The 13,399-nt window shown below is 36.6% G+C and overlaps 1 long non-coding RNA gene across 1 annotated transcript in view; it reads right to left on the bottom strand.

The window, feature by feature from the left end:
* The window catches only part of LOC124152172, a 60,323-nt gene extending 47,289 nt beyond the window's left edge, over positions 1–13,034 (bottom strand). Inside the window, exon 1 of the long non-coding RNA XR_006863475.2 lies at positions 12,956–13,034. This is a non-coding gene — a long non-coding RNA (uncharacterized LOC124152172). The remainder of the gene's footprint in view (positions 1–12,955) is intronic.
* Between the last annotated feature and the right edge of the window lie 365 nt (positions 13,035–13,399).

Genomic DNA, 13,399 nt, shown 5'->3' with positions numbered 1-13,399 from the left:
GAGTGGACAGACCTGGCCCGAATCCCTTACAAATACAGCATTAGTCTATAATAGGAACACCTATAATTGAAAACACTCAGTGAAAGTCGAAGTGAAAACAATAGTGCAGAAGGTTGATACATGTGTGTTGGACATATGCTTCATGCATCCATATGCAGATTTGAGGGTTTGTATTGATATCGTAATGCGATATTGATTACAGTTATACATATTGATCGCAGTGTTTCTGCTTTGTGCATTGACTATCCATGTTAACAACACTCAACGGACATTTCTATAAGTGAACTACGCAAATGACTCGAAATCACCTTGTGTGGACATTCTTTAAATAATTATGGTTGCTAGAAGACCCAAAAGGTCAGGGAATCGAACGAGTCTTTTAATCATTGAAACTGTTATTTTGACCGATCCAACTAACTTGCGTTAAGAGCAAGGCGTGATAAGGACCATTTCAGGCTAACCTGAACATCCACATATTAAATCTGGAGATTAATTGAAAAACCGAGTATTTACAAAAAAAGATATTATATGATTGACCAGCATTCTTTGTGTGTATACATTTGTATATTATCAAATCCTGCGGTACGACTAACATGTGTATAAGTGAAAGTATAAGAGGGTTTGTAGGGAGCATTTCGTTTCACATGAGCGAGTCCTTTAGTCAAGAACTGTAGATAACAGACATGCTCTGAATTGTTGTTCTCCAGAAAATAAATATGCCCTTTCCATGTAGATTAGATATAACTCAGTATATAATATTGTGGGTACCTTTTGTCTTGTTATGGAAGAAAATGTGTTAGTTATCATATTATTTGTCACTGCGTTACCAATTTGTCAAAGGTTTCCAAACTTTAAAAGTTGTCCATTTAACTGGCCGAAATGGAATAGTATCATATTGTCGTCCCTTGTCTTGTGAACGGAATACATATTGTAGTAGGGAGTTGATATTTATTACTTTCTTGTTTCTTTTGTGTCATATGTTATAGACATTTATTTCACAAAGTGTCTATGGCTGGATTGGTACACAAGTAAAGATTTATATTAATGTCGCCCCCAATGTCATACAATATCATCAATAATGTACATACGACGGTAAATAATGAGGTAATTGTTTTGTATCAACACACAGTCTACTCTAAACAAATACGCCAAAACATGAGAGTGTAAACGATTGTTTGCAGTAAGATAAAATCTGGAAATCTGCGAGAGGCTGATATTAATTTATTAACGGATTTTAATATTTCTGAATTTATCTTTGCTATACCAATTCCATTTCCAGAATGAATGAATTTAGAACAAACATTTTGGTGTAAAAATACATGTTTATGCTTATAAAAGTGTAGTTGGTACAAGTGAAGAAATAGTGAATCTTCTTGGAGTTAGCCACAAGAACAATTTGGATCAGCAGATATAATAATTTTCTACAAACATAGAACAACCAGTCTAGATTCCATTTGGCGAAAATAGCAGTGAAAAAGGCTGGAAGGACGGTCCGTGACTATCCCACTTACAAACATGTGTTGATAACCATGTGTTAACATTTGATAATGCTGTCTAAACATCCACTTAGATTATTCGTTGATCGTGATCAACCAATCAGGAAGGTGTAGTCGCTCAAACAATATCACAGCAGCAGATTAACCCGTGAAGATCCGGGATAGAATAGGTCTTCAGCAACCCATGCTTGCCGTAAAAGGCGACTCTGCTTGTCGTAAGAGGGGACTAACGGGATCGGGTGGTCAGGCTTGCTGACCTGGTTGATGCATGTCATCGTATCCCAATTGCGTGGATCGATGTTCATGAGGTTAATTACCGTATTGTCTGGTACAGACTCGATTATTTACAGACTGTCGTCATATAGCTGGAATATTGCTGAGTGCGGCATTAAACAAAAAAACAAAACAAACAGCAACAGATTAAGCGTTTGACGTCAGTGACAGAATTTATGTCCGATGCAATTTTATACTTGTACCATACTTATACTGAACAACAAAAGGTAAGGAATCATGAACAATTGGCTTGCCTTAGCATGTGTTTGTGATGCGTGCCACCAGTGGGGCTAGATAAACTGGTAACATCAATATGTAATAGTGATCCATAAATGCATGCTTATGCTAGTCGGAATATTACAAAGATCTTGGTTGAAATTTCGTGTCATTGAGGAAATGTTTATGTCGCTTCTACTTAATTTCTTTTTCATTCCAACATTTTCTTGTCAAATCTTTGGTAGTCATACTACTTTAAACAAAGGTTATATCAACATACCATGCATCTAACATAGATGGTAAGTACTCTTCGTTACAGTCGTTACAGAGGCAACAACTTTCATGAAGCAGCATGTCCGTTTATACTATCCCTTTATTAAAATCATGTTGTTTCAAACGAAATGTTAATTAATGTCTATCTGTCGTATCCAACCGAACAGTTATCTGGCTTAGTAACATGGCATTTTCGCGGAAATATTTGTTTGCTTGCTTGTTAACGTCGCAATCAGTATTATTCCAGCTATATCATTGCAGCTTGTAAATACTAGTAATCGATTTTGGACAAACCAGCGATGGATATTATCAACAGCGTCACACGCCGTCGAGGGAGTAGTTGTGGAGTATGACCATCCGAGCTATTTAGTCGCCTCGTACGGCAAGCATATAGGTATACAGGTATATAGGTTACTGGGGAGCGGTTATAACCAGGAATCCTCACGATGCTTCGGAAATGACAAAGCAGCTTGTAATGTTTATTGTCAAAACCTGCCGTGCAAAAGTATACACTTGAAAATTGGATTTGAAAAAAAATAATTACAAACGTAATCAAAACGGTTCTAAGCTGAAAACAGCCGCTGACACACTGCAAACTAAATGTCCAAAACACAACTATAATACCTATATCAAATACATCACCATCGAATAACCATTTCTTGTTCATCCTATTTTTATCCACAATCAAACATGGGTGCAAACTATTATTTGCCCTGCAGTTTATATTCCTAATAGACATATGCATATAGGTATATACTGAAATGTTCATGGTCAATTTGAAACCCCTACGAACTCAATACAACTACTATTTAAAGATACATTTATTAATAAACAGTTATGGAACCAATAACACTTTCCCGAAATTGGTTCATTAAATGATTCCTGGTTCGAATATGTTCCCAACACCTCCGCTGGTCGTAAGAGGCGACTAAATGGATCGGGTGGCCAGGTTTGGTGACTTGGTTGAATGTGTGTCATCGCACCCGATGTCGACGACGTGTGGCGTTGCCCATAATAACAATCACTGGTTTATCTGATCTAAACTTCTCGATTCTTCACAGGCCACCGTCATATGTCTGTAACATTGTTGACTGCGGCGTTAAACAACTTGTAACACAAGAAACAATAGAAGTCTATATCTCAGTCGTAACCTTGCGATACTTAAAACGAATTTAATTTATCTTTGTACAGTAAAACATGAAACAATTAATCTGTTTATAATCAAGCGATGTTTCAACACTAATATTCACTAAGCGATAATTTATGTAACACAGTGAGGATGTGGCAATTGAAATTTGTACTTGTGTATGCATTCTAAACTTTCATACCTTCTTGTGGGAATATATGGACCCGTGAAGATACGGGGCAGAATTAGCGACTATGCTTGTCGTAAGAGGGGACTTACGGGATCGTGTGGTCAGGCTCCCTGACTTGGTTGATGCATGTCATCGATCCCAGTTGCGTCGATCGATGCTCATGATATTTATCACTGGATTGTCTGGTCCAGACTCGATTATTTACAGACCCCCGTCATATAGCTGGAATATTGATGAGTGCGGCGTTAAACAACAAACAAACAACATAAAGCTTTGAAATATAATTCATTCATAATGTCTTCTTGTCTGCAGTTCAAATGTATTTTTACATGTAGGTATGTCCAGTAAAGTTCACATAAATAGAATAGAGCGAGTATTACCCTTTCTACTTGTTAAATTATCCTTTCTGCGAAGTTGATGATTATTTTATGGGAAAATAAGTGAATGTCATTCCAAAGATATTGCCGGTACAGAACTGTCATTAGTTACACGCCAATACAAGTAACACGCTTTGTTTGGACTTAGTGTTCTGTGACAGGAAGGTTAAGATATAATTCGCATTCGTATTAAAGGTATTACTATGTCTAAATAACAGACAAACGTTATGCCTGCATATTTGTTTGCATAACATGTTTCGTGCTTTCATTTTAGTGATTCAAACGGTGAAAAAAGAAACTTAACGCAGGCGATACAACAGCTAATTTTTTTTAAATCTTGGACGGAGGCATCCTTACATTAAAACTATTCATACAATGCAATACAATACCACCACAATATTCAAACAAATTTTATTTTTTTATTTAGACAGTTATTGTCATTTCCAAAATCCAGATGAATATTTTACAAAGTGGTCTAGTCTGTATGCATGTATAATAGATAAATAAAACTTTAAGATTTGTTTAAAATGTATTTCTGCAAACAAAATGTAATCTTACATAAATATATATCGTCTAATGTATTGACATTTTTTTATTACCATGTGAACGTATGTGTAACACATAAACACTTAATATCAAGACCGAACTGTAAGTCTTACACACACATCAACACACTGTTCATTGGTCAGTTTTATTTATACTGGACTTTTGAGTATTTTGTAGGTATTCTAGATTCTCCTGATATCCGCTATCATATAAAAACCATTGAAAAATCATTCTTTCTCACATGAAACACAACAACAAAATTAACAGTTTTTAAAAATAATTTAAGCTACATGTGTGCTATATGCATTATATTCAAGGATTGACCTCTGATTTGTGACTGTGATCTGACTGTGACAGATGTACAATAAGCATTTTTAATTCAGAAACGTGTGTTTCACTGGTGATTATATTTTCGGAAAGTTAGGTTCTTTCTGAGACTTAATTTTATTATCATGATTAATTTCTTTGGATTACTAATATTATTATTCCCGTAACTTGAAATAAATGAAATAAACAAGGATGAGACAAATTCATAAAACACACACCAACAAAACATTGCAAGTGTATGAACTGACGCTGGTAGAATATTGCAACTGAATTGAAATCGCCTTTAATGAGTCGCATGCAGTTGAACACACGTACACTGACACAATGTCTGAAGTATGTTTAAGAAAATATTTCGTGACATATTTCGCAATTTCTGAACAATATTTAATGAAATATATCCATTAACAGCCATCATGCAGTAGACGAAATTATTATTATTATTATTATTATTATTATTATTATTATTAATAATATTGTTGTTGTTGTTGTTATTATTATTACCTCGATGTACACTCTAATTACATTCTCAGCTCCCTGGGGAGTATACAAACCAATCCACCTTACGGGGCTCTAGTTGGCTAACAGCCGCATTAACATTTCATGCGACCATCCAATATTTGCACATGAATATACAGACTTTGACAGCCTATTTAATACCTTTTTTGAAACGTGTTTTGCCGACATCAAATAAATATTATTCTCATAGGACATTTGCTCTTGTTATTTACCTTCAATTTAATGTAAGTGTCAACATTTATCCCGCAATGTTCAATTATACATTGCTAATATGCGTCGTGTCGTGATGATTTACCGTGACACATGTGGCAAGATATTTCAATTATTTGCACCTGATACAGTGCCCAAAACCAACGCACTAAGTAACCTTTCATTTGTCGAAATCATATCTTTTCATCTACCTAACAAACTATAAATGGAGGCATACATCAGCATTATCATCGTTAGTAAAATAATAAGTGAAAAACACACCGACACTTAATTAGCGACATACGTTGAAACAGGATGCGTGTTATTGGTTAATTATACCCAGTAGCCAATTATTAAATCAAAACCACGCACGTGCCAAAAACGAATATCACGTGTTTCGGAAGATCTGTCACGTGACCATGGCCAACATGGCACCTTGCTGATTAACGAGCCATCAGATCGTAAAATGTAATAGGTTCCAACTATTAAACCTACCAAGGTTTTCAGGTCAAGATTAATCATTTCGCTTTTGATTGTTGGTTAAGGTGTCGGTTTCTTGTCTGGAGAATAAGTTCTCTTGAAGAGCATCACTGTAGCGAATACATGAACTCGAGCATGCACATTCAGGATTGATACATCTACATAAGAAATTTGAAAATCCGTCTTATAATACTTTATGATTATTAGCTTACGTATTTATTTCGGCTTTTTTTGGAATTATCAAAACCGAAATTTCTTTAAAGACGTAGCTTTTTTCACTTATTGTGCTATATTCTATTGTTTCAGTAACATAGACTTTGATAGATCTTTGAAAGGCATTTAGAAGTGATACACACAAGGAAGAGAATTTATAGATGTCAACTTCTTTATTAGCAGGAACACAACGTTTCAGAGTGTATGCTTACTCCTTCATCAGGTGAATGAATGCATGAGGCAGAGAATTTTGATAATTGTGCAATCTCACTACTCAAAATTGATAACATACAGCACATTCAGATACAGGGGCATAAACGGAATATTGCCTAGACACAAGAAAGTATACATCCAAGTTTGATGGAGACTGAAAATGAAAGCAACAAAAAGTGGTTATTCGATGGTGATCTGTTTGATACGGGGATAATAGTTGTGTCTTGGATCTTAATGCAGTGTTTCAGTGACTTAATGCAGTGTTTCAGTGACTTAATGCAGTGTTTCAGTGACTTAATGCAGTGTTTCAGTGACTTAATGCAGTGTTTCAGTGAATATGTTAGTATGCAATAAAGTGTGTTTTATAGCACATCGTACAGGAATTATAAAGATCTATACTATTAAGATCTATATTTATATTTTACATTGATAATATCGAAATCGAGTGACTACATGTGTCGTGATAAAGGGTGATACAGTGAATATCTCTCTCTGAAGTCTACCGCAGTGACCGAAATATATCTTCGAACGTACTGTACATAGATTGTACAAACATGTCTTAATCAAATAATATAACGATGTCGATGTTCTAAAATTGTAAATCATTTACTTTCACAATGCACATATCCCATTATACAATGATTCCTCATTGTCTCCTAATACAGATCAATAACTATTTACTATACATATTAGAATTCTAAAAAACCTATTCCAAGATCTATTACAATATGAATTAAACATGCACAAAAATAGATGAAAATGGTACGTCACATACGTAATTTTGCAACCATATGCTGACAAAGTATTGCATGAGTAAATATTAAACATTGAATGAACAGAACACCAATGAATTTGAATTGAATAGATACGTAAACTAATATTTACTCTCTGGATTGATTCCGGGCTGTAAGAGCTTATCCGTTACGTTTCTAACTGACCTCCGTGAAGCCTTACGATCTCTCGAACGACGTCTACCGTTACCACCTTTCATGTATGGTGGTCTAGGTTTCATTGATATATATCAAAACTGACTTCGTATGCGTTTTACAGTTTACATCAAATGGAATATAAAGAGGTTTCTATTTACTCTCAGAGAGATCAATCCACCGCCTTCGCTCCACCCATTTCCATTGACTTCCTTATTTTTCTATTTTCGTGTCGTAATCCGCTTCCTTTTACAGTTCGCAGCTTTTTACATTACCCATACAATGTTGAATTTTTGGACTGCACTTTGACCTGGAGCTTTCAAGGCTGTTTTTTTGCTTCAATGCACTCAAATGCTACGGAAATACATTACTGATAAAATACAAGCCCACCAAATGGAGTAGTCAGTACACCCGGTGAACCTATCGTGGCTGAGTGTTTCAATATAAATATGATTAAATCCATTAACAACATTAAAATGCCAAATAACCCGTATGCGATTTTAACAAGGATCGAGTCAAGCGCGACCTGCCTGTTTTTCCAAGAGAAATTTTAAAATCCGTTGCGTATAGGAACGAAAATACTTAAACCATATAGCCTTGTATGCATTTCCTCATGGTATAACCAAAAAGAAATATAGGGTATTTTTGGCACATCGATTTAACGTTGTTTTAAAATGTGAAATCTCGTTTGTCCAGATCCCATTTTCTAGGACGTATATACACAGTTAAAGGGGCATTACTACATTCCTTTTTTTCGTTAATTCTGAAATTCGTTAATCCGGACAAAATTTCAGTACCGTTCGGATAAACGGGGTTTCTCTGCTTATAAACCTACATATATATTAACAGAGACAGACAGACAAATTCAATGTATTTTAACGCTAGGGTTAGGGTAGGGTTAGAGTGCTGTTGGTCTCTTAAAGGAGCCCTCAGGGCCTTTAGAAAACACTCCATGCAGATTAAACTGGTGTCTCAGCACTGTATAATGGTTCGGCTGCGCCAACGAAACGCTTGACGAGCACGGGTACTCCAGTCGTCTAAGTAGTCTAATTCATGTGCTGAGTTGACTCGGACGATTCGCCTTTATTTTGATCCTTGGTTTGCCATACACGAGCTCCTGCGTATCACGATATCAAATCAGGCTTTCCTCCTACACTAAGCTGTCTTGCCATGCTATAACTGTTCAAAGCAGCGAAAAACAGTCAGACCAACTGATAAATGTAGTACTCCTTTAACTGAATATACGGAACACCAAAAGTGTCTTTGGTAATGTTCTCGTTATCTTACTGTGATTGTAAAATAAAGCATAGAGCTCAAAATGACACATTTTGTCTCCTCATTTGAAGGGTACTTTTGTTTTCCTGACCTGATGGGCCAATAGTATTTCTACATATATCTACATTTTTAAAATGAATTTGAAACAAATTCCAAAATATACCAATTTGGTAAAAATGGTGTAGGGATTTGGTCCGCTTTGTTCTAAAATACTTTGAACTCTTCACAGTGATTGTGATAATGAAATACCTGGTTAGTGAAATTTCCCAAATGTTTGAAAGGGAAAGATTATTTGAAGTGTGAATATATGAGTTGTAATTATCTTTTCACTATAATAGGCTTTTATTGAACATCAAGATACTCCAGTCTGTCGTTACGAGTAACCCTTTTTGCACATGTCGAGTAATCAACAAAAGGAAAAGCAACAAAGTTCATATAATCATCATTGTTTGTTTCAGTTATCAGTTAATTTGATCAGTTATCTTTGTCCTTTATTGTTGGCGTTAAACTCGCTCACTCACTCACCTTTGAGTTTTGTTTGTTTGTTGTTTAAAGCAACACTCAGCAATATTCCACCTATTTGACGGCGGTCTGTAAATAATCGAGTCTGGACCAGACAATCCAGTGGTTGACATCAAGAGCATCGATCTACGCAGTTGGGATAATATGACATGCATCAACCAAGTCAGCGAGCCTGACCATCCAGTCCCGTTAGTCGCCTCTTACGACAGGCACAGTCGCTTTTACGGCAAGCATGGGCTGCTGAAGACCTATTCTACCCCGGATATTCACGGGTGCACCCTTGAATATAACGGTGACTTTAAAGAATAAAGGCCGATCTGCCACGACACATGACCACACAGAGAGTATCATAAAGTCAAACCAGGAGTACACGTGTATGAAACACCGAGAAAACATGCCAACCTGCATTAACAGTAAACATTTCATGGGAACAATTCCAGATATGATAGGCATTGGAAACCATTTACGTTACTCTTGTCAAACAAACATTTACGGATATCTATCTATCTCGTCAGCATAACTGCTTAAGATGACACGCATGCAAGGGTTTATAGTGATTCCCAAAGAAACGTTAGTGTTCCTATGGTTGCACTTGCTGTGGACTAGGTGATGTAACAGCAAACAAACAGGATGTGCTTACTCTCCTGAGTTTAGTAAACCTATGCAGCAGATTCTGATCAAATTAGTGAAACGTAAAAGTCATTTAAATGATTACTTTTCAGCACTGTTTCCAGTGGGAGGCGTGTTAATTGTATTATCTCTCACCATAAGTGTAAATGGAATAGCAGATGACAGAAAATTAGATTTTTAATTTAGGTGTCTGTTCAACTTGAAGGGCATTGGTTTTCCATGTGAGAAGACTAAGTTTGGTGAACAATTATAAAATGTTTAGTTTTTACAGTTATAAAAACAGTTTTTACAGTTATGTTGCACATTTAATTGCTCAAATTTGGCTGTTAATAGTATGCTTCTAAGGATATATTTAAAGGATGAAATTTCGAAGAAATGTTTATTTGAGTTGATTTGGGAAAAATGTTTGTATCTTTTTGTTAGCTGTGACGAGGTTTTAGGTCAGGAGTAGGTCATTCTGGAAATGAGCAAGGATCAGGTAAAACGGTATAATTATTGTATCATTTATCATGCATTAATTCAGATAACATTTACCATTACTGTATCATATATTACGCAATAGCTTAGATAACACATTAAATGCGTGTTAGTTCAAGTCAAACTGATGAAATTTTTAGCCTTAAATTTTATTTGGCAAGTGTTGGGCCTTTAGGTTTGATTAACATTATTGTACGAGATGAACTTGCGGACAACAACGCTCTGAATCACCACAGCACAGCAGGTCTTACAGTCACGAAAGCAAGGTGGGATTATGCTGGGCTGTGTGGAATACTTTCATTGTGAGAGCTATGGAATTTGACTTGCATCTGTCTATGACAACATATTGGATATATGTTGGGCCTCCGTTGTCAGTTTGATTCATGGCTTCTCAAATTATCGTCGGAATAACCTTCTTACATTACATCAATCAGACATCATCCACCCATTACAGCCATCAGGGACATGAATATATCTGATGGCCTAATTCAAACCATTCAATTCTTGATTTAAGTTGTCGACAAAGAACCTATGAGATGGGTGTAAAACGTCCAAAAACATCATTAGTACCACTGTGGTATAATTCGGAACACTTCTCTCTACTTTTATTTTGTTTATTATGCCTTCGTTTCACACTGTCTTGTCCCAAGAGAAAACACAATATAGCTGGGCGTCATTAGGACATTTTAGGCGAAAATGTCACAAGTGTTTATTCTACAATTGAGATAGAAATGTTGGCTATCTGCGCTGCCTGATTCCGATCACAGTAATGCTTCTTTGATTGTACAAGCTAGCGCCAAGGTTCTATTTGGCATTTCCATTGTGCTTATGTTCTCTCCAGAGCCCAAGCCAGGGAGGGAGATCGGTCATGGCGTACATAAAAGTCTTTGTATTCGCACCCAGTCCCTTCCCCTAATGTTTACTCCCTACCACTGTGGTATTGGAACAGTGGACTCATACAACTCGCACAGAGCTGATATGTTCTGGAGGAAACTACCCTTGGACACGCCGGGCGCAGTTTGATTATAATTCAGGAAGGTGGTCTTCGTAGTTAATTTTTGTACTTTACATGTATGTGGATTATCATGGGTGTTGAAGATTCATTGCTGATATCTAGACACCAAGAACTCGACCAAGGGTCTTGGCAAATGGTACAGGTGGAACATAGGCAGGTCTTCAGAAAAGATCAAACGTTTCACTTCACTCATATTAGCTGTGTGTTGCATGTAGTCAATGCAATTATTGTTTTGTTAATGTTAACCACACGAATATTTGTAACCATACATTTCCCGCAGTGCCCAATCATCTGTAAATAAAGTTCTGGATATTCTAACCTAAAACAACGATGAGAGTTTTGTCTTCCCAAATTATGACAAAACGTGGTTCCGATTTCCCAGGTAACTCAACTTCTACATTCACGAAAAGTCCAGTCAGAGTTGTCTCCCCTTTCGGAAGACTCGTGTCGCCCCAGAGGCGCTGCTACAAACGGGAGGTGAACTTGAAGACCCGAGAACTTTGAAACAAATGTCCCATGTGGCTTTGGGCCTCTGTTTGTCATTTCCGGAGGTCGCACTTAAACTCGCACCACCAACAATGAGTAAGAAATATCGCTAAATTGGCGTAAGGATTTTATACCTACGCGTAAGAAAGAGTGCACCCGTTCCCCTGTCGGACTTAGTGACATTTTTATTGTAAGGAGTCACACGAGGTTAAAATATGTTGGTTTTTTTGTTAAAGGCTTACAGTGCTCATGAAGAGCCTCAAACGAGTTGGGTGTGAGAAAGAATTAAATTAAAGGAGTTTGGGAGCTCATTATTCTTTCCATGGCTATACAAGTTTGGGTAGTAGCTAACCATACAAAAGATCCAAAGAAACTGAAGCAATAATAAACCTCGTAACACATGCTTTCTTTCTGTTCAAAGCCAAATATACAACGTCAACGCCAGAGAATTATCAGTCGATTGTCCACCGAAACAGATTCCATTGGGCGTAAGAGGCTAACTAGTGGTGAAACTTATATAATTGGATCGTTGAAAATCAGTGATGACACAGACACTCGCAAAAATGTTAAGCATGTCCTGCCCTATCCTTTAGACAGATGCTTGTGTATGTGCATATCCCTTACACGCCAGTTTCTAACCTATCACACAATGACTCGTGGAATAATTATGGAACCAGTCTTAAGTTCTAGTTACCAAATGAACATATCATTCATTTTCTACTTTGAAAACAAAAAGAAAGAATAATATCTCCTACCAAAAAAACCCATCGGTATACATAATTTACTCTCCACTTTGAAAATAAGAAGATGGAATATGATATAGTTCTTAAACACATAATGATTTCCAAAAACCAAAACGGAACTCTTTATATGTCATATAGCATGCTGTAATGTTCATAACACAAGGAGCTAAAGGGAATCATTACTGTCACATTTTCAGTTTGACTTAGCACAAAATACACATGGAATTCTATTATGCCATCACAGACTCGTTAAGCCTCCATACAGACACAATGCAGACCGACAACGACATTGCTATGTATAAATGTATGACAGCAATTTTTACGATTATAGATACACCCAGGCCCCAGAATAGTAAAAACACTGCATCTACAGCGGGTACAATATCGTTGACTGAACGTGCAAGGCATGTAATTATCTATAGGTATGAACAATAGAATTTACTTACACTTCTGTTACACTGCAGCAGCCCAGCCTCCCCGACTGATATGGGTCTGACTGTGGCGGGGAAAGTTTATGTACAATTTTCACATAACGTTGCTATCTAACAAACGAAAAATAATCATAGAAATAAAGAGGTATGGAGGACAAGGAACATTTTCCAGATGGCCGACTAAAGTAAAGATATTTACCAGTCAATTTATATCACATGTGCATAAATGCATTTCCCCAAATCAGCGAAAATTTGCCATGTGAAGCCAGCATAATGACACTACCAGATCCAATCTGAATGGTAAAAAGTCTATGATTGCAAATCTAACATGAAGAAAGAGTATTGGCTCTTTGTTCCGGTTGTACTATAGGGTAAACAGGATCCCAATGTTGAAGAAGGAGTTGGGATTTGGAAATGGTGGTTGTGTCTGCGTTGTCTTCTTGCCTTGGTGGAACCGTA

This window comes from Haliotis rufescens, unplaced genomic scaffold (genome assembly GCF_023055435.1).
Source record: "Haliotis rufescens isolate VD_foot unplaced genomic scaffold, xgHalRufe1.0.p SCAF_4, whole genome shotgun sequence".
In the NCBI taxonomy this organism is placed as follows: domain Eukaryota; kingdom Metazoa; phylum Mollusca; class Gastropoda; order Lepetellida; family Haliotidae; genus Haliotis; species Haliotis rufescens.
This window is presented reverse-complemented; position numbering and strand designations above follow the sequence as displayed.